The sequence below is a fragment of the Strix aluco genome, chromosome 32, assembly GCF_031877795.1.
Source record: "Strix aluco isolate bStrAlu1 chromosome 32, bStrAlu1.hap1, whole genome shotgun sequence".
In the NCBI taxonomy this organism is placed as follows: Eukaryota; Metazoa; Chordata; class Aves; order Strigiformes; family Strigidae; genus Strix; species Strix aluco.
The window spans coordinates 704,569-727,165 of record NC_133962.1 but is presented as its reverse complement, the minus strand read 5'-3'; positions in this window follow the sequence as shown (position 1 = coordinate 727,165).

Below are 22,597 nucleotides of genomic sequence, written 5' to 3'. Positions count from 1 at the left end.
TTGGGGAGATGTTGGGCTCAGAAAGTCTCATTTAGAGAGCTTTTGGGCTCAAAAGCAGCAATTGAATGGGATTTGGGGCTCAAAAACACTCACCTGGGGAGCTTTTGGGCTCAGAAACAGCAATTTTGGGATCTCAGGGGCTCCAAAGTGTTGATTTAGGGAGATTTTGGGCTCAGAAACAGTGACTTAGGGAGGTTTTTAGCTCAAAACCCGCGATTTAGGGAGATCTTGGCCTGAGAAACACCGAATAGGCAGTTTTGGGCCTCCAAAACGCCCTTTTAGGGAGCTTTTGGGCTCAGAAACAGCTGTGTGGGGAGATTTTGGGCTCAGAAAGACCCATTTAGAGAGCTTTTGGGCTCAAAAGCAGCAATTGAATGGGATTTGGGGCTCAAAAACACTCACCTGGGGAGCTTTTGGGCTCAGAAACAGCAATTTTGGGATCTCTGGGGCTCCAAAGTGTTGATTTAGGGAGATTGTGGGCTCAGAAACAGTGACTTAGGGAGGTTTTTAGCTGAAAACCAGCAATTTAGAGAGCTCTTGGCCTGAGAAACACCCACTTAGGCAGCTTTTGGGCCTCCAAAACACCCTCTTAGGGAGCTTTTGGGCTCAGAAACAGGTGTTTGGGGAGATTTTGGGCTCAGAAAGTCTCATTTAGAGAGCTTTTGGGCTCAAAAGCAGCAATTGAATGGGATTTGGGGCTCAAAAACACTCACCTGGGGAGCGTTTGGGCTCAGAAACAGCAATTTTGGGAGCTCTGGGACTCCAAAGTGTTGATTTAGGGAGATTTTGGGCTCAGAAACAGTGACTTACGGAGGTTTTTAGCTCAAAACCCGCGATTTAGGGAGATCTTGGCCTGAGAAACACCCACTTAGGCAGCTTTTGGGCCTCCAAAACACCCTTTTAGGGAGCTTTTGGGCTCAGAAACAGCTGTGTGGGGAGATTTTGGGCTCAGAAAGTCTCATTTAGAGAGCTTTTGGGCTCAAAAGCAGCAATTGAATGGGATTTGGGGCTCAAAAACACTCACCTGGGGAGCTTTTGGGCTCAGAAACAGCAATTTTGGGAGCTCTGGGACTCCAAAATGTTGATTTAGGGAGATTGTGGGCTCAGAAACAGTGACTTAGGGAGGTTTTTAGCTGAAAACCAGCCATTTATGTAGCTCTTGGCCTGAGAAACACCCACTTAGGCAGCTTTTGGGCCTCCAAAACACCCTTTCAGGGAGCTTTTGGGCTCAGAAACAGCAATTTTGGGAGCTCTGGGGCTCCAAAATGTTGATTTAGGGAGATTGTGGGCTCAGAAACAGTGACTTAGGGAGGTTTTTAGCTGAAAACCAGCAATTTAGAGAGCTCTTGGCCTGAGAAACACCCACTTAGGCAGCTTTTGGGCCTCCAAAACACCCTCTTAGGGAGCTTTTGGGCTCAGAAACACCTGTTTGGGGAGATTTTGGGCTCAGAAAGTCTCATTTAGAGAGCTTTTGGGCTCAAAAGCAGCAATTGAATGGGATTTGGGGCTCAAAAACACTCACCTGGGGAGCTTTTGGGCTCAGAAACAGCAATTTTGGGAGCTCAGGGGCTCCAAACTGTTGATTTAGGGAGATTGTGGGCTCAGAAACAGTGACTTAGGGAGGTTTTTAGCTGAAAACCAGCAATTTAGAGAGCTCTTGGCCTGAGAAACACCCACTTAGGCAGCTTTTGGGCCTCCAAAACACCCTCTTAGGGAGCTTTTGGGCTCAGAAACAGCTGTTTGGGGAGATTTTGGGCTCAGAAAGTCTCATTTAGAGAGCTTTTGGGCTCAAAAGCAGCAATTGAATGGGATTTGGGGCTCAAAAACACTCACCTGGGGAGCTTTTGGGCTCAGAAACAGCAATTTTGGGAGCTCTGGGACTCCAAAGTGTTGATTTAGGGAGATTTTGGGCTCAGAAACAGTGACTTAGGGAGGTTTTTAGCTCAAAACCCGCGATTTAGGGAGATCTTGGCCTGAGAAACACCCACTTAGGCAGCTTTTGGGCCTCCAAAACGCCCTCTTAGGGAGCTTTTGGGCTCAGAAACAGCTGTTTGGGGAGATTTGGGGCTCAGAAAGTCTCATTTAGAGAGCTTTTGGGCTCAAAAGCAGCAATTGAATGGGATTTGGGGCTCAAAAACACTCACCTGGGGAGCTTTTGGGCTCAGAAACAGCAATTTTGGGAGCTCTGGGGCTCCAAAGTGTTGATTTAGGGAGATTTTGGGCTCAGAAACAGTGACTTACGGAGGTTTTTAGCTCAAAACCCGCGATTTAGGGAGATCTTGGCCTGAGAAACACCCACTTAGGCAGCTTTTGGGCCTCCAAAACACCCTTTTAGGGAGCTTTTGGGCTCAGAAACAGCTGTTTGGGGAGATTTGGGGCTCAGAAAGTCTCATTTAGAGAGCTTTTGGGCTCAAAAGCAGCAATTGAATGGGATTTGGGGCTCAAAAACACTCACCTGGGGAGCTTTTGGGCTCAGAAACAGCAATTTTGGGAGCTCTGGGACTCCAAAATGTTGATTTAGGGAGATTGTGGGCTCAGAAACAGTGACTTAGGGAGGTTTTTAGCTGAAAACCAGCAATTTAGAGAGCTCTTGGCCTGAGAAACACCCACTTAGGCGGCTTTTGGGCCTCCAAAACACCCTTTTAGGGAGCTTTTGGGCTCAGAAACAGCTGTTTGGGGAGATTTTGGGCTCAGAAAGACCCATTTAGAGAGCTTTTGGGCTCAAAGGCAGCAATTGAATGGGATTTGGGGCTCAAAAACACTCACCTGGGGAGCTTTTGGGCTCAGAAACAGCAATTTTGGGAGCTCTGGGGCTCCAAAGTGTTGATTTAGGGAGATTTTGGGCTCAGAAACAGTGACTTACGGAGGTTTTTAGCTCAAAACCCGCGATTTAGGGAGATCTTGGCCTGAGAAACACCCACTTAGGCAGCTTTTGGGCCTCCAAAACACCCTTTTAGGGAGCTTTTGGGCTCAGAAACAGCTGTTTGGGGAGATTTTGGGCTCAGAAAGTCTCATTTAGAGAGCTTTTGGGCTCAAAAGCAGCAATTGAATGGGATTTGGGGCTCAAAAACACTCACCTGGGGAGCTTTTGGGCTCAGAAACAGCAATTTTGGGAGCTCTGGGACTCCAAAATTTTGATTTAGGGAGATTGTGGGCTCAGAAACAGTGACTTAGGGAGGTTTTTAGCTGAAAACCAGCAATTTAGAGAGCTCTTGGCCTGAGAAACACCCACTTAGGCAGCTTTTGGGCCTCCAAAACACCCTTTCAGGGAGCTTTTGGGCTCAGAAACAGCAATTTTGGGAGCTCTGGGGCTCCAAAATGTTGATTTAGGGAGATTGTGGGCTCAGAAACAGTGACTTAGGGAGGTTTTTAGCTGAAAACCAGCAATTTAGAGAGCTCTTGGCCTGAGAAACACCCACTTCGGCAGCTTTTGGGCCTCCAAAACACCCTCTTAGGGAGCTTTTGGGCTCAGAAACACCTGTTTGGGGAGATTTTGGGCTCAGAAAGTCTCATTTAGAGAGCTTTTGGGCTCAAAAGCAGCAATTGAATGGGATTTGGGGCTCAAAAACACTCACCTGGGGAGCTTTTGGGCTCAGAAACAGCAATTTTGGGAGCTCTGGGACTCCAAAGTGTTGATTTAGGGAGATTTTGGGCTCAGAAACAGTGACTTAGGGAGGTTTTTAGCTCAAAACCCGCGATTTAGGGAGATCTTGGCCTGAGAAACACCCACTTAGGCAGCTTTTGGGCCTCCAAAACACCCTCTTAGGGAGCTTTTGGGCTCAGAAACACCTGTTTGGGGAGATTTTGGGCTCAGAAAGTCTCATTTAGAGAGCTTTTGGGCTCAAAAGCAGCAATTGAATGGGATTTGGGGCTCAAAAACACTCACCTGGGGAGCTTTTGGGCTCAGAAACAGCAATTTTGGGAGCTCTGGGGCTCCAAAGTGTTGATTTAGGGAGATTTTGGGCTCAGAAACAGTGACTTAGGGAGGTTTTTAGCTCAAAACCCGCGATTTAGGGAGATCTTGGCCTGAGAAACACCGAATAGGCAGTTTTGGGCCTCCAAAACGCCCTTTTAGGGAGCTTTTGGGCTCAGAAACAGCTGTGTGGGGAGATTTTGGGCTCAGAAAGACCCATTTAGAGAGCTTTTGGGCTCAAAAGCAGCAATTGAATGGGATTTGGGGCTCAAAAACACTCAGCTGGGGAGCTTTTGGGCTCAGAAACAGCAATTTTGGGAGCTCTGGGGCTCCAAACTGTTGATTTAGGGAGATTGTGGGCTCAGAAACAGTGACTTAGGGAGGTTTTTAGCTGAAAACCAGCAATTTAGAGAGCTCTTGGCCTGAGAAACACCCACTTAGGCGGCTTTTGGGACTCCAAAACACCCTTTTAGGGAGCTTTTGGGCTCAGAAACACCTGTTTGGGGAGATTTTGGGCTCAGAAAGACCCATTTAGAGAGCTTTTGGGCTCAAAAGCTGGAATTTAGGGAGAATTGGGTCTCAGAAACACTCACCTGGGGAGCTTTTGCACGAAGAAACAGCAATTGCTGGAGCTCTGGGTCTCCAAAGTGTTGATTTAGGGAGATTGTGGGCTCAGAAAGAGTGACTTAGGGAGGTTTTTAGCTGAAAACCAGCCATTTAGGTAGCTCTTGGCCTGAGAAACACCCACTTAGGCAGCTTTTGGGCCTCCAAAACACCCTCTTAGGGAGCTTTTGGGCTCAGAAACATTTGTTTGGGGAGATTTTGGGCTCAGAAATTCTCATTTAGAGAGCTTTTGGGCTCAAAAGCAGCAATTGAATGGGATTTGGGGCTCAAAACCACTCACCTGGGGAGCTTTTGGGCTCAGAAACAGCAATTTTGGGAGCTCTGGGACTCCAAAGTGTTGATTTAGGGAGATTTTGGGCTCAGAAACAGTGACTTACGGAGGTTTTTAGCTCAAAACCCGCGATTTAGGGAGATCTTGGCCTGAGAAACACCCACTTAGGCAGCTTTTGGGCCTCCAAAACACCCTCTTAGGGAGCTTTTGGGCTCAGAAACAGCTGTGTGGGGAGATTTTGGGCTCAGAAAGTCTCATTTAGAGAGCTTTTGGGCTCAAAAGCAGCAATTGAATGGGATTTGGGGCTCAAAAACACTCAGCTGGGGAGCTTTTGGGCTCAGAAACAGCAATTTTGGGAGCTCTGGGACTCCAAAGTGTTGATTTAGGGAGATTGTGGGCTCAGAAAGAGTGACTTAGGGAGGTTTTTAGCTGAAAACCAGCAATTTAGAGAGCTCTTGGCCTGAGAAACACCCACTTAGGCAGCTTTTGGGCCTCCAAAACACCCTTTTAGGGAGCTTTTGGGCTCAGAAACACCTGTTTGGGGAGATTTTGGGCTCAGAAAGTCTCATTTAGAGAGCTTTTGGGCTCAAAAGCAGCAATTGAATGGGATTTGGGGCTCAAAAACACTCACCTGGGGAGCTTTTGGGCTCAGAAACAGCAATTTTGGGAGCTCTGGGGCTCCAAAGTGTTGATTTAGGGAGATTTTGGGCTCAGAAACAGTGACTTAGGGAGGTTTTTAGCTGAAAACCAGCCATTTAGGGAGATCTTGGCCTGAGAAACACCCACTTAGGCAGCTTTTGGGCCTCCAAAACACCCTTTCAGGGAGCTTTTGGGCTCAGAAACAGCAATTTTGGGAGCTCTGGGGCTCCAAAATGTTGATTTAGGGAGATTGTGGGCTCAGAAACAGTGACTTAGGGAGGTTTTTAGCTGAAAACCAGCCATTTATGTAGCTCTTGGCCTGAGAAACACCCACTTAGGCAGCTTTTGGGCCTCCAAAACACCCTCTTAGGGAGCTTTTGGGCTCAGAAACAGCTGTTTGGGGAGATTTTGGGCTCAGAAAGTCTCATTTAGAGAGCTTTTGGGCTCAAAAGCAGCAATTGAATGGGATTTGGGGCTCAAAAACACTCAGCTGGGGAGCTTTTGGGCTCAGAAACAGCAATTTTGGGAGCTCAGGGTCTCCAAAGTGTTGATTTAGGGAGATTGTGGGCTCAGAAACAGTGACTTAGGGAGGTTTTTAGCTGAAAACCAGCAATTTAGAGAGCTCTTGGCCTGAGAAACACCCACTTAGGCAGCTTTTGGGCCTCCAAAACACCCTTTTAGGGAGCTTTTGGGCTCAGAAACAGCTGTTTGGGGAGATTTGGGGCTCAGAAAGTCTCATTTAGAGAGCTTTGGGGCTCAAAAGCAGCAATTGAAAGAAATTTTGGGCTCAGATAGACCCACCTGGGGAAATTTTGGACTCAGAAACAGCAATTTAGGGAGCTTTTGGACTCAAAACCAGCCATTTATGTAGCTCTTAGCCTGAGAAACACCCACTTAGGCAGCTTTTGGGCCTCCAAAACACCCTTTCAGGGAGCTTTTGGGCTCAGAAACAGCAACTTTGGGAGCTCTGGGGCTCCAAAGTGTTGATTTAGGGAGATTTTGGGCTCAGAAACAGTGACTTAGGGAGGTTTTTCCCTCAAAACCTGCGATTTAGGGAGATCTTGGCCTGAGAAACTCCCACTTAGGCAGTTTTGGGCCTCCAAAACACCCTCTTAGGGAGCTTTTGGGCTCAGAAACAGCTGTGTGGGGAGATTTTGGGCTCAGAAAGTCTCATTTAGAGAGTTTTGGGCCCAAAAGCTGGAATTTAGGGAGAATTGGGTCTCAGAAACACTCACCTGGGGAGCTTTTGCACGAAGAAACAGCAATTTCTGGATCTCTGGGTCTCCAAAGTGTTGATTTAGGGAGATTGTGGGCTCAGAAACAGTGACTTAGGGAGGTTTTTAGCTGAAAACCAGCAATTTAGAGAGCTCTTGGCCTGAGAAACACCCACTTAGGCAGCTTTTGGGCCTCCAAAACACCCTTTTAGGGAGCTTTTGGGCTCAGAAACAGCTGTTTGGGGAGATTTTGGGCTCAGAAAGTCTCATTTAGAGAGCTTTTGGGCTCAAAAGCAGCAATTGAAAGAAATTTTGGGCTCAGATAGACCCACCTGGGGAAATTTTGGACTCAGAAACAGCAATTTATGGAGCTTTTGGACTCAAAACCAGCCATTTATGTAGATCTTAGCCTGAGAAACACCCACTTAGGCAGCTTTTGGGCCTCCAAAACACCCTTTCAGGGAGCTTTTGGGCTCAGAAACAGCAATTTTGGGAGCTCTGGGGCTCCAAAATGTTGATTTAGGGAGATTATGGGCTCAGAAACAGTGACTTAGGGAGGTTTTTAGCTGAAAACCAGCAATTTAGAGAGCTCTTGGCCTGAGAAACACCCACTTAGGCAGCTTTTGGGCCTCCAAAACACCCTCTTAGGGAGCTTTTGGGCTCCGAAACACCTGTGTGGGGAGATTTTGGGCTCAGAAAGTCTCATTTAGAGAGCTTTTGGGCTCAAAAGCAGCAATTGAATGGGATTTGGGGCTCAAAAACACTCAGCTGGGGAGCTTTTGGGCTCAGAAACAGCAATTTCTGGATCTCTGGGTCTCCAAAGTGTTGATTTAGGGAGATTTTGGGCTCAGAAACAGTGACTTAGGGAGGTTTTTAGCTGAAAACCAGCAATTTAGGGAGATCTTGGCCTGAGAAACACCCAATAGGCAGTTTTGAGCCTCCAAAACGCCCTTTTAGGGAGCTTTTGGGCTCAGAAACAGCTGTGTGGGGAGATTTTGGGCTCAGAAAGACCCATTTAGAGAGCTTTTGGGCTCAAAAGCAGCAATTGAATGGGATTTGGTGCTCAAAAACACTCAGCTGGGGAGCTTTTGGGCTCAGAAACAGCAATTTTGGGAGCTCAGGGTCTCCAAACTGTTGATTTAGGGAGATTGTGGGCTCAGAAACAGTGACTTAGGGAGGTTTTTAGCTGAAAACCAGCAATTTAGAGAGCTCTTGGCCTGAGAAACACCCACTTAGGCAGCTTTTGGGCCTCCAAAACACCCTTTTAGGGAGCTTTTGGGCTCAGAAACAGCTGTTTGGGGAGATTTTGGGCTCAGAAAGTCTCATTTAGAGAGCTTTTGGGCTCAAAAGCAGCAATTGAATGGGATTTGGGGCTCAAAAACCCTCAGCTGGGGAGCTTTTGGGCTCAGAAACAGCAATTTCTGGATCTCTGGGTCTCCAAAGTGTTGATTTAGGGAGATTTTGGGCTCAGAAACAGTGACTTAGGGAGATTTTTAGCTGAAAACCAGCAATTTAGAGAGCTCTTGGCCTGAGAAACACCCACTTAGGCAGCTTTTGGGCCTCCAAAACACCCTCTTAGGGAGCTTTTGGGCTCAGAAACAGCTGTTTGGGGAGATTTTGGGCTCAGAAAGTCTCATTTAGAGAGCTTTTGGGCCCAAAAGCTGGAATTTAGGGAGAATTGGGGCTCAGAAACACTCAGCTGGGGAGCTTTTGTGCTCAGAAACAGCAATTTCTGGATCTCTGGGTCTCCAAAGTGTTGATTTAGGGAGATTGTGGGCTCAGAAACAGTGACTTAGGGAGGTTTTTAGCTCAAAACCGGCGATTTAGGGAGCTCTTGGCCTGAGAAACACCCACTTAGGCAGCTTTTGGGCCTCCAAAACACCCTTTGCAGGGAGCTTTTGGGCTCAGAAACAGCAATTTTGGGAGCTCTGGGGCTCCAAAATGTTGATTTAGGGAGATTGTGGGTTCAGAAACAGTGTCTTAGGGAGGTTTTTAGCTGAAAACCAGCAATTTAGAGAGCTCTTGGCCTGAGAAACACCCACTTCGGCAGCTTTTGGGCCTCCAAAACACCCTCTTAGGGAGCTTTTGGGCTCAGAAACAGCTGTGTGGGGAGATTTTGGGCTCAGAAAGACCCATTTAGAGAGCTTTGGGGCTCAAAAGCAGGAATTGAATGGGATTTGGGGCTCAAAAACACTCACCTGGGGAGCTTTTGGCCTCAGAAACAGCAATTTTGGGATCTCTGGGTCTCCAAAGTGTTGATTTAGGGAGATTGTGGGCTCAGAAACAGTGACTTAGGGAGGTTTTTAGCTCAAAACCAGCAATTTAGGGAGCTCTTGGCCTGAGAAACACCCACTTAGGCAGCTTTTGGGACTCCAAAACACCCTTTTAGGGAGCTTTTGGGCTCAGAAACACCTGTTTGTGGAGATTTTGGGCTCAGAAAAACCCATTTAGAGAGCTTTGGGGCTCAAAAACAGGAATTGAAAGAGATTTTGGGCTCAGATAGACCCACCTGGGGAAATTTTGGACTCAGAAACAGCAATTTATGGAGCTTTTGGACTCAAAACCAGCCATTTATGTAGCTCTTGGCCTGAGAAACACCCACTTAGGCAGCTTTTGGGCCTCCAAAACACCCTTTCAGGGAGCTTTTGGGCTCAGAAACAGCAATTTTGGGAGCTCTGGGGCTCCAAAATGTTGATTTAGGGAGATTATGGGCTCAGAAACAGTGACTTAGGGAGGTTTTTAGCTGAAAACCAGCAATTTAGAGAGCTCTTGGCCTGAGAAACACCCACTTAGGCAGCTTTTGGGCCTCCAAAACACCCTCTTAGGGAGCTTTTGGGCTCCGAAACACCTGTGTGGGGAGATTTTGGGCTCAGAAAGTCTCATTTAGAGAGCTTTTGGGCTCAAAAGCAGCAATTGAATGGGATTTGGGGCTCAAAAACACTCAGCTGGGGAGCTTTTGGGCTCAGAAACAGCAATTTCTGGATCTCTGGGTCTCCAAAGTGTTGATTTAGGGAGATTTTGGGCTCAGAAACAGTGACTTAGGGAGGTTTTTAGCTGAAAACCAGCAATTTAGGGAGATCTTGGCCTGAGAAACACCCAATAGGCAGTTTTGAGCCTCCAAAACGCCCTTTTAGGGAGCTTTTGGGCTCAGAAACAGCTGTGTGGGGAGATTTTGGGCTCAGAAAGACCCATTTAGAGAGCTTTTGGGCTCAAAAGCAGCAATTGAATGGGATTTGGTGCTCAAAAACACTCAGCTGGGGAGCTTTTGGGCTCAGAAACAGGAATTTTGGTAGCTCAGGGTCTCCAAACTGTTGATTTAGGGAGATTGTGGGCTCAGAAACAGTGACTTAGGGAGGTTTTTAGCTGAAAACCAGCAATTTAGAGAGCTCTTGGCCTGAGAAACACCCACTTAGGCAGCTTTTGGGCCTCCAAAACACCCTTTTAGGGAGCTTTTGGGCTCAGAAACAGCTGTGTGGGGAGATTTTGGGCTCAGAAAGTCTCATTTAGAGAGCTTTTGGGCTCAAAAGCAGCAATTGAATGGGATTTGGGGCTCAAAAACCCTCAGCTGGGGAGCTTTTGGGCTCAGAAACAGCAATTTCTGGATCTCTGGGTCTCCAAAGTGTTGATTTAGGGAGATTTTGGGCTCAGAAACAGTGACTTAGGGAGATTTTTAGCTGAAAACCAGCAATTTAGAGAGCTCTTGGCCTGAGAAACACCCACTTAGGCAGCTTTTGGGCCTCCAAAACACCCTCTTAGGGAGCTTTTGGGCTCAGAAACAGCTGTTTGGGGAGATTTTGGGCTCAGAAAGTCTCATTTAGAGAGCTTTTGGGCCCAAAAGCTGGAATTTAGGGAGAATTGGGGCTCAGAAACACTCAGCTGGGGAGCTTTTGTGCTCAGAAACAGCAATTTCTGGATCTCTGGGTCTCCAAAGTGTTGATTTAGGGAGATTGTGGGCTCAGAAACAGTGACTTAGGGAGGTTTTTAGCTCAAAACCCGCGATTTAGGGAGATCTTGGCCTGAGAAACACCCACTTAGGCAGCTTTTGGGCCTCCAAAACACCCTTTCAGGGAGCTTTTGGGCTCAGAAACAGCAATTTTGGGAGCTCTGGGGCTCCAAAATGTTGATTTAGGGAGATTGTGGGCTCAGAAACAGTGACTTAGGGAGGTTTTTAGCTGAAAACCAGCAATTTAGAGAGCTCTTGGCCTGAGAAACACCCACTTCGGCAGCTTTTGGGCCTCCAAAACACCCTCTTAGGGAGCTTTTGGGCTCAGAAACACCTGTTTGGGGAGATTTTGGGCTCCAAAATGTTGATTTAGGGAGATTGTGGGCTCAGAAACAGTGACTTAGGGAGGTTTTTAGCTGAAAACCAGCAATTTACAGAGCTCTTGGCCTGAGAAACACCCACTTCGGCAGCTTTTGGGCCTCCAAAACACCCTCTTAGGGAGCTTTTGGGCTCAGAAACACCTGTTTGGGGAGATTTTGGGCTCAGAAAGTCTCATTTAGAGAGCTTTTGGGCTCAAAAGCAGCAATTGAATGGGATTTGGGGCTCAAAAACACTCACCTGGGGAGCTTTTGGGCTCAGAAACAGCAATTTTGGGAGCTCTGGGACTCCAAAGTGTTGATTTAGGGAGATTTTGGGCTCAGAAACAGTGACTTAGGGAGGTTTTTAGCTCAAAACCCGCGATTTAGGGAGATCTTGGCCTGAGAAACACCCACTTAGGCAGCTTTTGGGCCTCCAAAACACCCTCTTAGGGAGCTTTTGGGCTCAGAAACAGCTGTGTGGGGAGATTTTGGGCTCAGAAAGTCTCATTTAGAGAGCTTTTGGGCTCAAAAGCAGCAATTGAATGGGATTTGGGGCTCAAAAACACTCAGCTGGGGAGCTTTTGGGCTCAGAAACAGCAATTTTGGGAGCTCTGGGACTCCAAAGTGTTGATTTAGGGAGATTGTGGGCTCAGAAAGAGTGACTTAGGGAGGTTTTTAGCTGAAAACCAGCAATTTAGAGAGCTCTTGGCCTGAGAAACACCCACTTAGGCAGCTTTTGGGCCTCCAAAACACCCTCTTAGGGAGCTTTTGGGCTCAGAAACACCTGTTTGGGGAGATTTTGGGCTCAGAAAGTCTCATTTAGAGAGCTTTTGGGCTCAAAAGCAGCAATTGAATGGGATTTGGGGCTCAAAAACACTCACCTGGGGAGCTTTTGGGCTCAGAAACAGCAATTTTGGGAGCTCTGGGGCTCCAAAGTGTTGATTTAGGGAGATTTTGGGCTCAGAAACAGTGACTTAGGGAGGTTTTTAGCTGAAAACCAGCCATTTAGGGAGATCTTGGCCTGAGAAACACCCACTTAGGCAGCTTTTGGGCCTCCAAAACACCCTTTCAGGGAGCTTTTGGGCTCAGAAACAGCAATTTTGGGAGCTCTGGGGCTCCAAAATGTTGATTTAGGGAGATTGTGGGCTCAGAAACAGTGACTTAGGGAGGTTTTTAGCTGAAAACCAGCCATTTATGTAGCTCTTGGCCTGAGAAACACCCACTTAGGCAGCTTTTGGGCCTCCAAAACACCCTCTTAGGGAGCTTTTGGGCTCAGAAACAGCTGTTTGGGGAGATTTTGGGCTCAGAAAGTCTCATTTAGAGAGCTTTTGGGCTCAAAAGCAGCAATTGAATGGGATTTGGGGCTCAAAAACACTCAGCTGGGGAGCTTTTGGGCTCAGAAACAGCAATTTTGGGAGCTCAGGGTCTCCAAAGTGTTGATTTAGGGAGATTGTGGGCTCAGAAACAGTGACTTAGGGAGGTTTTTAGCTGAAAACCAGCAATTTAGAGAGCTCTTGGCCTGAGAAACACCCACTTAGGCAGCTTTTGGGCCTCCAAAACACCCTTTTAGGGAGCTTTTGGGCTCAGAAACAGCTGTTTGGGGAGATTTGGGGCTCAGAAAGTCTCATTTAGAGAGCTTTGGGGCTCAAAAGCAGCAATTGAAAGAAATTTTGGGCTCAGATAGACCCACCTGGGGAAATTTTGGACTCAGAAACAGCAATTTAGGGAGCTTTTGGACTCAAAACCAGCCATTTATGTAGCTCTTAGCCTGAGAAACACCCACTTAGGCAGCTTTTGGGCCTCCAAAACACCCTTTCAGGGAGCTTTTGGGCTCAGAAACAGCAACTTTGGGAGCTCTGGGGCTCCAAAGTGTTGATTTAGGGAGATTTTGGGCTCAGAAACAGTGACTTAGGGAGGTTTTTCCCTCAAAACCTGCGATTTAGGGAGATCTTGGCCTGAGAAACTCCCACTTAGGCAGTTTTGGGCCTCCAAAACACCCTCTTAGGGAGCTTTTGGGCTCAGAAACAGCTGTGTGGGGAGATTTTGGGCTCAGAAAGTCTCATTTAGAGAGTTTTGGGCCCAAAAGCTGGAATTTAGGGAGAATTGGGTCTCAGAAACACTCACCTGGGGAGCTTTTGCACGAAGAAACAGCAATTTCTGGATCTCTGGGTCTCCAAAGTGTTGATTTAGGGAGATTGTGGGCTCAGAAACAGTGACTTAGGGAGGTTTTTAGCTGAAAACCAGCAATTTAGAGAGCTCTTGGCCTGAGAAACACCCACTTAGGCAGCTTTTGGGCCTCCAAAACACCCTTTTAGGGAGCTTTTGGGCTCAGAAACAGCTGTTTGGGGAGATTTTGGGCTCAGAAAGTCTCATTTAGAGAGCTTTTGGGCTCAAAAGCAGCAATTGAAAGAAATTTTGGGCTCAGATAGACCCACCTGGGGAAATTTTGGACTCAGAAACAGCAATTTATGGAGCTTTTGGACTCAAAACCAGCCATTTATGTAGATCTTAGCCTGAGAAACACCCACTTAGGCAGCTTTTGGGCCTCCAAAACACCCTTTCAGGGAGCTTTTGGGCTCAGAAACAGCAATTTTGGGAGCTCTGGGGCTCCAAAATGTTGATTTAGGGAGATTATGGGCTCAGAAACAGTGACTTAGGGAGGTTTTTAGCTGAAAACCAGCAATTTAGAGAGCTCTTGGCCTGAGAAACACCCACTTAGGCAGCTTTTGGGCCTCCAAAACACCCTCTTAGGGAGCTTTTGGGCTCCGAAACACCTGTGTGGGGAGATTTTGGGCTCAGAAAGTCTCATTTAGAGAGCTTTTGGGCTCAAAAGCAGCAATTGAATGGGATTTGGGGCTCAAAAACACTCAGCTGGGGAGCTTTTGGGCTCAGAAACAGCAATTTCTGGATCTCTGGGTCTCCAAAGTGTTGATTTAGGGAGATTTTGGGCTCAGAAACAGTGACTTAGGGAGGTTTTTAGCTGAAAACCAGCAATTTAGGGAGATCTTGGCCTGAGAAACACCCAATAGGCAGTTTTGAGCCTCCAAAACGCCCTTTTAGGGAGCTTTTGGGCTCAGAAACAGCTGTGTGGGGAGATTTTGGGCTCAGAAAGACCCATTTAGAGAGCTTTTGGGCTCAAAAGCAGCAATTGAATGGGATTTGGTGCTCAAAAACACTCAGCTGGGGAGCTTTTGGGCTCAGAAACAGCAATTTTGGGAGCTCAGGGTCTCCAAACTGTTGATTTAGGGAGATTGTGGGCTCAGAAACAGTGACTTAGGGAGGTTTTTAGCTGAAAACCAGCAATTTAGAGAGCTCTTGGCCTGAGAAACACCCACTTAGGCAGCTTTTGGGCCTCCAAAACACCCTTTTAGGGAGCTTTTGGGCTCAGAAACAGCTGTTTGGGGAGATTTTGGGCTCAGAAAGTCTCATTTAGAGAGCTTTTGGGCTCAAAAGCAGCAATTGAATGGGATTTGGGGCTCAAAAACCCTCAGCTGGGGAGCTTTTGGGCTCAGAAACAGCAATTTCTGGATCTCTGGGTCTCCAAAGTGTTGATTTAGGGAGATTTTGGGCTCAGAAACAGTGACTTAGGGAGATTTTTAGCTGAAAACCAGCAATTTAGAGAGCTCTTGGCCTGAGAAACACCCACTTAGGCAGCTTTTGGGCCTCCAAAACACCCTCTTAGGGAGCTTTTGGGCTCAGAAACAGCTGTTTGGGGAGATTTTGGGCTCAGAAAGTCTCATTTAGAGAGCTTTTGGGCCCAAAAGCTGGAATTTAGGGAGAATTGGGGCTCAGAAACACTCAGCTGGGGAGCTTTTGTGCTCAGAAACAGCAATTTCTGGATCTCTGGGTCTCCAAAGTGTTGATTTAGGGAGATTGTGGGCTCAGAAACAGTGACTTAGGGAGGTTTTTAGCTCAAAACCGGCGATTTAGGGAGCTCTTGGCCTGAGAAACACCCACTTAGGCAGCTTTTGGGCCTCCAAAACACCCTTTGCAGGGAGCTTTTGGGCTCAGAAACAGCAATTTTGGGAGCTCTGGGGCTCCAAAATGTTGATTTAGGGAGATTGTGGGCTCAGAAACAGTGTCTTAGGGAGGTTTTTAGCTGAAAACCAGCAATTTAGAGAGCTCTTGGCCTGAGAAACACCCACTTCGGCAGCTTTTGGGCCTCCAAAACACCCTCTTAGGGAGCTTTTGGGCTCAGAAACAGCTGTGTGGGGAGATTTTGGGCTCAGAAAGACCCATTTAGAGAGCTTTGGGGCTCAAAAGCAGGAATTGAATGGGATTTGGGGCTCAAAAACACTCACCTGGGGAGCTTTTGGGCTCAGAAACAGCAATTTTGGGATCTCAGGGGCTCCAAAGTGTTGATTTAGGGAGATTTTGGGCTCAGAAACAGTGACTTAGGGAGGTTTTTAGCTCAAAACCCGCGATTTAGGGAGATCTTGGCCTGAGAAACACCGAATAGGCAGTTTTGGGCCTCCAAAACGCCCTTTTAGGGAGCTTTTGGGCTCAGAAACAGCTGTGTGGGGAGATTTTGGGCTCAGAAAGACCCATTTAGAGAGCTTTTGGGCTCAAAAGCAGCAATTGAATGGGATTTGGGGCTCAAAAACACTCACCTGGGGAGCTTTTGGGCTCAGAAACAGCAATTTTGGGAGCTCTGGGACTCCAAAATGTTGATTTAGGGAGATTGTGGGCTCAGAAACAGTGACTTAGGGAGGTTTTTAGCTGAAAACCAGCCATTTATGTAGCTCTTGGCCTGAGAAACACCCACTTAGGCAGCTTTTGGGCCTCCAAAACACCCTTTCAGGGAGCTTTTGGGCTCAGAAACAGCAATTTTGGGAGCTCTGGGGCTCCAAAATGTTGATTTAGGGAGATTGTGGGCTCAGAAACAGTGACTTAGGGAGGTTTTTAGCTGAAAACCAGCAATTTAGAGAGCTCTTGGCCTGAGAAACACCCACTTAGGCAGCTTTTGGGCCTCCAAAACACCCTCTTAGGGAGCTTTTGGGCTCAGAAACACCTGTTTGGGGAGATTTTGGGCTCAGAAAGTCTCATTTAGAGAGCTTTTGGGCTCAAAAGCAGCAATTGAATGGGATTTGGGGCTCAAAAACACTCACCTGGGGAGCTTTTGGGCTCAGAAACAGCAATTTTGGGAGCTCAGGGGCTCCAAACTGTTGATTTAGGGAGATTGTGGGCTCAGAAACAGTGACTTAGGGAGGTTTTTAGCTGAAAACCAGCAATTTAGAGAGCTCTTGGCCTGAGAAACACCCACTTAGGCAGCTTTTGGGCCTCCAAAACACCCTCTTAGGGAGCTTTTGGGCTCAGAAACAGCTGTTTGGGGAGATTTTGGGCTCAGAAAGTCTCATTTAGAGAGCTTTTGGGCTCAAAAGCAGCAATTGAATGGGATTTGGGGCTCAAAAACACTCACCTGGGGAGCTTTTGGGCTCAGAAACAGCAATTTTGGGAGCTCTGGGACTCCAAAGTGTTGATTTAGGGAGATTTTGGGCTCAGAAACAGTGACTTAGGGAGGTTTTTAGCTCAAAACCCGCGATTTAGGGAGATCTTGGCCTGAGAAACACCCACTTAGGCAGCTTTTGGGCCTCCAAAACGCCCTCTTAGGGAGCTTTTGGGCTCAGAAACAGCTGTTTGGGGAGATTTGGGGCTCAGAAAGTCTCATTTAGAGAGCTTTTGGGCTCAAAAGCAGCAATTGAATGGGATTTGGGGCTCAAAAACACTCACCTGGGGAGCTTTTGGGCTCAGAAACAGCAATTTTGGGAGCTCTGGGGCTCCAAAGTGTTGATTTAGGGAGATTTTGGGCTCAGAAACAGTGACTTACGGAGGTTTTTAGCTCAAAACCCGCGATTTAGGGAGATCTTGGCCTGAGAAACACCCACTTAGGCAGCTTTTGGGCCTCCAAAACACCCTTTTAGGGAGCTTTTGGGCTCAGAAACAGCTGTTTGGGGAGATTTGGGGCTCAGAAAGTCTCATTTAGAGAGCTTTTGGGCTCAAAAGCAGCAATTGAATGGGATTTGGGGCTCAAAAACACTCACCTGGGGAGCTTTTGGGCTCAGAAACAGCAATTTTGGGAGCTCTGGGGCTCCAAAATGTTGATTTAGGGAGATTGTGGGCTCAGAAACAGTGACTTAGGGAGGTTTTTAGCTGAAAACCAGCAATTTAGAGAGCTCTTGGCCTGAGAAACACCCACTTCGGCAGCTTTTGGGCCTCCAAAACACCCTCTTAGGGAGCTTTTGGGCTCAGAAACACCTGTTTGGGGAGATTTTGGGCTCAGAAAGTCTCATTTAGAGAGCTTTTGGGCTCAAAAGCAGCAATTGAATGGGATTTGGGGCTCAAAAACACTCACCTGGGGAGCTTTTGGGCTCAGAAACAGCAATTTTGGGAGCTCTGGGACTCCAAAGTGTTGATTTAGGGAGATTTTGGGCTCAGAAACAGTGACTTAGGGAGGTTTTTAGCTCAAAACCCGCGATTTAGGGAGATCTTGGCCTGAGAAACACCCACTTAGGCAGCTTTTGGGCCTCCAAAACACCCTCTTAGGGAGCTTTTGGGCTCAGAAACAGCTGTTTGGGGAGATTTTGGGCTCAGAAAGTCTCATTTAGAGAGCTTTTGGGCTCAAAAGCAGCAATTGAATGGGATTTGGGGCTCAAAAACACTCACCTGGGGAGCTTTTGGGCTCAGAAACAGCAATTTTGGGAGCTCTGGGGCTCCAAAGTGTTGATTTAGGGAGATTTTGGGCTCAGAAACAGTGACTTAGGGAGGTTTTTAGCTCAAAACCCGCGATTTAGGGAGATCTTGGCCTGAGAAACACCGAATAGGCAGTTTTGGGCCTCCAAAACGCCCTTTTAGGGAGCTTTTGGGCTCAGAAACAGCTGTGTGGGGAGATTTTGGGCTCAGAAAGACCCATTTAGAGAGCTTTTGGGCTCAAAAGCAGCAATTGAATGGGATTTGGGGCTCAAAAACACTCAGCTGGGGAGCTTTTGGGCTCAGAAACAGCAATTTTGGGAGCTCTGGGGCTCCAAACTGTTGATTTAGGGAGATTGTGGGCTCAGAAACAGTGACTTAGGGAGGTTTTTAGCTGAAAACCAGCAATTTAGAGAGCTCTTGGCCTGAGAAACACCCACTTAGGCGGCTTTTGGGACTCCAAAACACCCTTTTAGGGAGCTTTTGGGCTCAGAAACACCTGTTTGGGGAGATTTTGGGCTCAGAAAGACCCATTTAGAGAGCTTTTGGGCTCAAAAGCTGGAATTTAGGGAGAATTGGGTCTCAGAAACACTCACCTGGGGAGCTTTTGCACGAAGAAACAGCAATTGCTGGAGCTCTGGGTCTCCAAAGTGTTGATTTAGGGAGATTGTGGGCTCAGAAAGAGTGACTTAGGGAGGTTTTTAGCTGAAAACCAGCCATTTAGGTAGCTCTTGGCCTGAGAAACACCCACTTAGGCAGCTTTTGGGCCTCCAAAACACCCTCTTAGGGAGCTTTTGGGCTCAGAAACATTTGTTTGGGGAGATTTTGGGCTCAGAAATTCTCATTTAGAGAGCTTTTGGGCTCAAAAGCAGCAATTGAATGGGATTTGGGGCTCAAAACCACTCACCTGGGGAGCTTTTGGGCTCAGAAACAGCAATTTTGGGAGCTCTGGGACTCCAAAGTGTTGATTTAGGGAGATTTTGGGCTCAGAAACAGTGACTTACGGAGGTTTTTAGCTCAAAACCCGCGATTTAGGGAGATCTTGGCCTGAGAAACACCCACTTAGGCAGCTTTTGGGCCTCCAAAACACCCTTTCAGGGAGCTTTTGGGCTCAGAAACAGCAATTTTGGGAGCTCTGGGGCTCCAAAATGTTGATTTAGGGAGATTGTGGGCTCAGAAACAGTGACTTAGGGAGGTTTTTAGCTGAAAACCAGCAATTTAGAGAGCTCTTGGCCTGAGAAACACCCACTTAGGCAGCTTTTGGGCCTCCAAAACACCCTCTTAGGGAGCTTTTGGGCTCCGAAACACCTGTGTGGGGAGATTTTGGGCTCAGAAAGTCTCATTTAGAGAGCTTTTGGGCTCAAAAGCAGCAATTGAATGGGATTTGGGGCTCAAAAACACTCACCTGGGGAGCTTTTGGGCTCAGAAACAGCAATTTTGGGAGCTCTGGGGCTCCAAACTGTTGATTTAGGGAGATTGTGGGCTCAGAAACAGTGACTTAGGGAGGTTTTTAGCTGAAAACCAGCAATTTAGAGAGCTCTTGGCCTGAGAAACACCCACTTCGGCAGCTTTTGGGCCTCCAAAACACCCTCTTAGGGAGCTTTTGGGCTCAGAAACACCTGTTTGGGGAGATTTTGGGCTCCAAAATGTTGATTTAGGGAGATTGTGGGCTCAGAAACAGTGACTTAGGGAGGTTTTTAGCTGAAAACCAGCAATTTACAGAGCTCTTGGCCTGAGAAACACCCACTTCGGCAGCTTTTGGGCCTCCAAAACACCCTCTTAGGGAGCTTTTGGGCTCAGAAACACCTGTTTGGGGAGATTTTGGGCTCAGAAAGTCTCATTTAGAGAGCTTTTGGGCTCAAAAGCAGCAATTGAATGGGATTTGGGGCTCAAAAACACTCACCTGGGGAGCTTTTGGGCTCAGAAACAGCAATTTTGGGAGCTCTGGGACTCCAAAGTGTTGATTTAGGGAGATTTTGGGCTCAGAAACAGTGACTTAGGGAGGTTTTTAGCTCAAAACCCGCGATTTAGGGAGATCTTGGCCTGAGAAACACCCACTTAGGCAGCTTTTGGGCCTCCAAAACACCCTCTTAGGGAGCTTTTGGGCTCAGAAACAGCTGTGTGGGGAGATTTTGGGCTCAGAAAGTCTCATTTAGAGAGCTTTTGGGCTCAAAAGCAGCAATTGAATGGGATTTGGGGCTCAAAAACACTCAGCTGGGGAGCTTTTGGGCTCAGAAACAGCAATTTTGGGAGCTCTGGGACTCCAAAGTGTTGATTTAGGGAGATTGTGGGCTCAGAAAGAGTGACTTAGGGAGGTTTTTAGCTGAAAACCAGCAATTTAGAGAGCTCTTGGCCTGAGAAACACCCACTTAGGCAGCTTTTGGGCCTCCAAAACACCCTTTTAGGGAGCTTTTGGGCTCAGAAACACCTGTTTGGGGAGATTTTGGGCTCAGAAAGTCTCATTTAGAGAGCTTTTGGGCTCAAAAGCAGCAATTGAATGGGATTTGGGGCTCAAAAACACTCACCTGGGGAGCTTTTGGGCTCAGAAACAGCAATTTTGGGAGCTCTGGGGCTCCAAAGTGTTGATTTAGGGAGCTTTTGGGCTCAGAAACAGTGACTTAGGGAGGTTTTTAGCTGAAAACCAGCCATTTAGGGAGATCTTGGCCTGAGAAACACCCACTTAGGCAGCTTTTGGGCCTCCAAAACACCCTTTCAGGGAGCTTTTGGGCTCAGAAACAGCAATTTTGGGAGCTCTGGGGCTCCAAAATGTTGATTTAGGGAGATTGTGGGCTCAGAAACAGTGACTTAGGGAGGTTTTTAGCTGAAAACCAGCCATTTATGTAGCTCTTGGCCTGAGAAACACCCACTTAGGCAGCTTTTGGGCCTCCAAAACACCCTCTTAGGGAGCTTTTGGGCTCAGAAACAGCTGTTTGGGGAGATTTTGGGCTCAGAAAGTCTCATTTAGAGAGCTTTTGGGCTCAAAAGCAGCAATTGAATGGGATTTGGGGCTCAAAAACACTCAGCTGGGGAGCTTTTGGGCTCAGAAACAGCAATTTTGGGAGCTCAGGGTCTCCAAAGTGTTGATTTAGGGAGATTGTGGGCTCAGAAACAGTGACTTAGGGAGGTTTTTAGCTGAAAACCAGCAATTTAGAGAGCTCTTGGCCTGAGAAACACCCACTTAGGCAGCTTTTGGGCCTCCAAAACACCCTTTTAGGGAGCTTTTGGGCTCAGAAACAGCTGTTTGGGGAGATTTGGGGCTCAGAAAGTCTCATTTAGAGAGCTTTGGGGCTCAAAAGCAGCAATTGAAAGAAATTTTGGGCTCAGATAGACCCACCTGGGGAAATTTTGGACTCAGAAACAGCAATTTAGGGAGCTTTTGGACTCAAAACCAGCCATTTATGTAGCTCTTAGCCTGAGAAACACCCACTTAGGCAGCTTTTGGGCCTCCAAAACACCCTTTCAGGGAGCTTTTGGGCTCAGAAACAGCAACTTTGGGAGCTCTGGGGCTCCAAAGTGTTGATTTAGGGAGATTTTGGGCTCAGAAACAGTGACTTAGGGAGGTTTTTCCCTCAAAACCTGCGATTTAGGGAGATCTTGGCCTGAGAAACTCCCACTTAGGCAGTTTTGGGCCTCCAAAACACCCTCTTAGGGAGCTTTTGGGCTCAGAAACAGCTGTGTGGGGAGATTTTGGGCTCAGAAAGTCTCATTTAGAGAGTTTTGGGCCCAAAAGCTGGAATTTAGGGAGAATTGGGTCTCAGAAACACTCACCTGGGGAGCTTTTGCACGAAGAAACAGCAATTTCTGGATCTCTGGGTCTCCAAAGTGTTGATTTAGGGAGATTGTGGGCTCAGAAACAGTGACTTAGGGAGGTTTTTAGCTGAAAACCAGCAATTTAGAGAGCTCTTGGCCTGAGAAACACCCACTTAGGCAGCTTTTGGGCCTCCAAAACACCCTTTTAGGGAGCTTTTGGGCTCAGAAACAGCTGTTTGGGGAGATTTTGGGCTCAGAAAGTCTCATTTAGAGAGCTTTTGGGCTCAAAAGCAGCAATTGAAAGAAATTTTGGGCTCAGATAGACCCACCTGGGGAAATTTTGGACTCAGAAACAGCAATTTATGGAGCTTTTGGACTCAAAACCAGCCATTTATGTAGATCTTAGCCTGAGAAACACCCACTTAGGCAGCTTTTGGGCCTCCAAAACACCCTTTCAGGGAGCTTTTGGGCTCAGAAACAGCAATTTTGGGAGCTCTGGGGCTCCAAAATGTTGATTTAGGGAGATTATGGGCTCAGAAACAGTGACTTAGGGAGGTTTTTAGCTGAAAACCAGCAATTTAGAGAGCTCTTGGCCTGAGAAACACCCACTTAGGCAGCTTTTGGGCCTCCAAAACACCCTCTTAGGGAGCTTTTGGGCTCAGAAACATTTGTTTGGGGAGATTTTGGGCTCAGAAATTCTCATTTAGAGAGCTTTTGGGCTCAAAAGCAGCAATTGAATGGGATTTGGGGCTCAAAACCACTCACCTGGGGAGCTTTTGGGCTCAGAAACAGCAATTTTGGGAGCTCTGGGACTCCAAAGTGTTGATTTAGGGAGATTTTGGGCTCAGAAACAGTGACTTACGGAGGTTTTTAGCTCAAAACCCGCGATTTAGGGAGATCTTGGCCTGAGAAACACCCACTTAGGCAGCTTTTGGGCCTCCAAAACACCCTTTCAGGGAGCTTTTGGGCTCAGAAACAGCAATTTTGGGAGCTCTGGGGCTCCAAAATGTTGATTTAGGGAGATTGTGGGCTCAGAAACAGTGACTTAGGGAGGTTTTTAGCTGAAAACCAGCAATTTAGAGAGCTCTTGGCCTGAGAAACACCCACTTAGGCAGCTTTTGGGCCTCCAAAACACCCTCTTAGGGAGCTTTTGGGCTCCGAAACACCTGTGTGGGGAGATTTTGGGCTCAGAAAGTC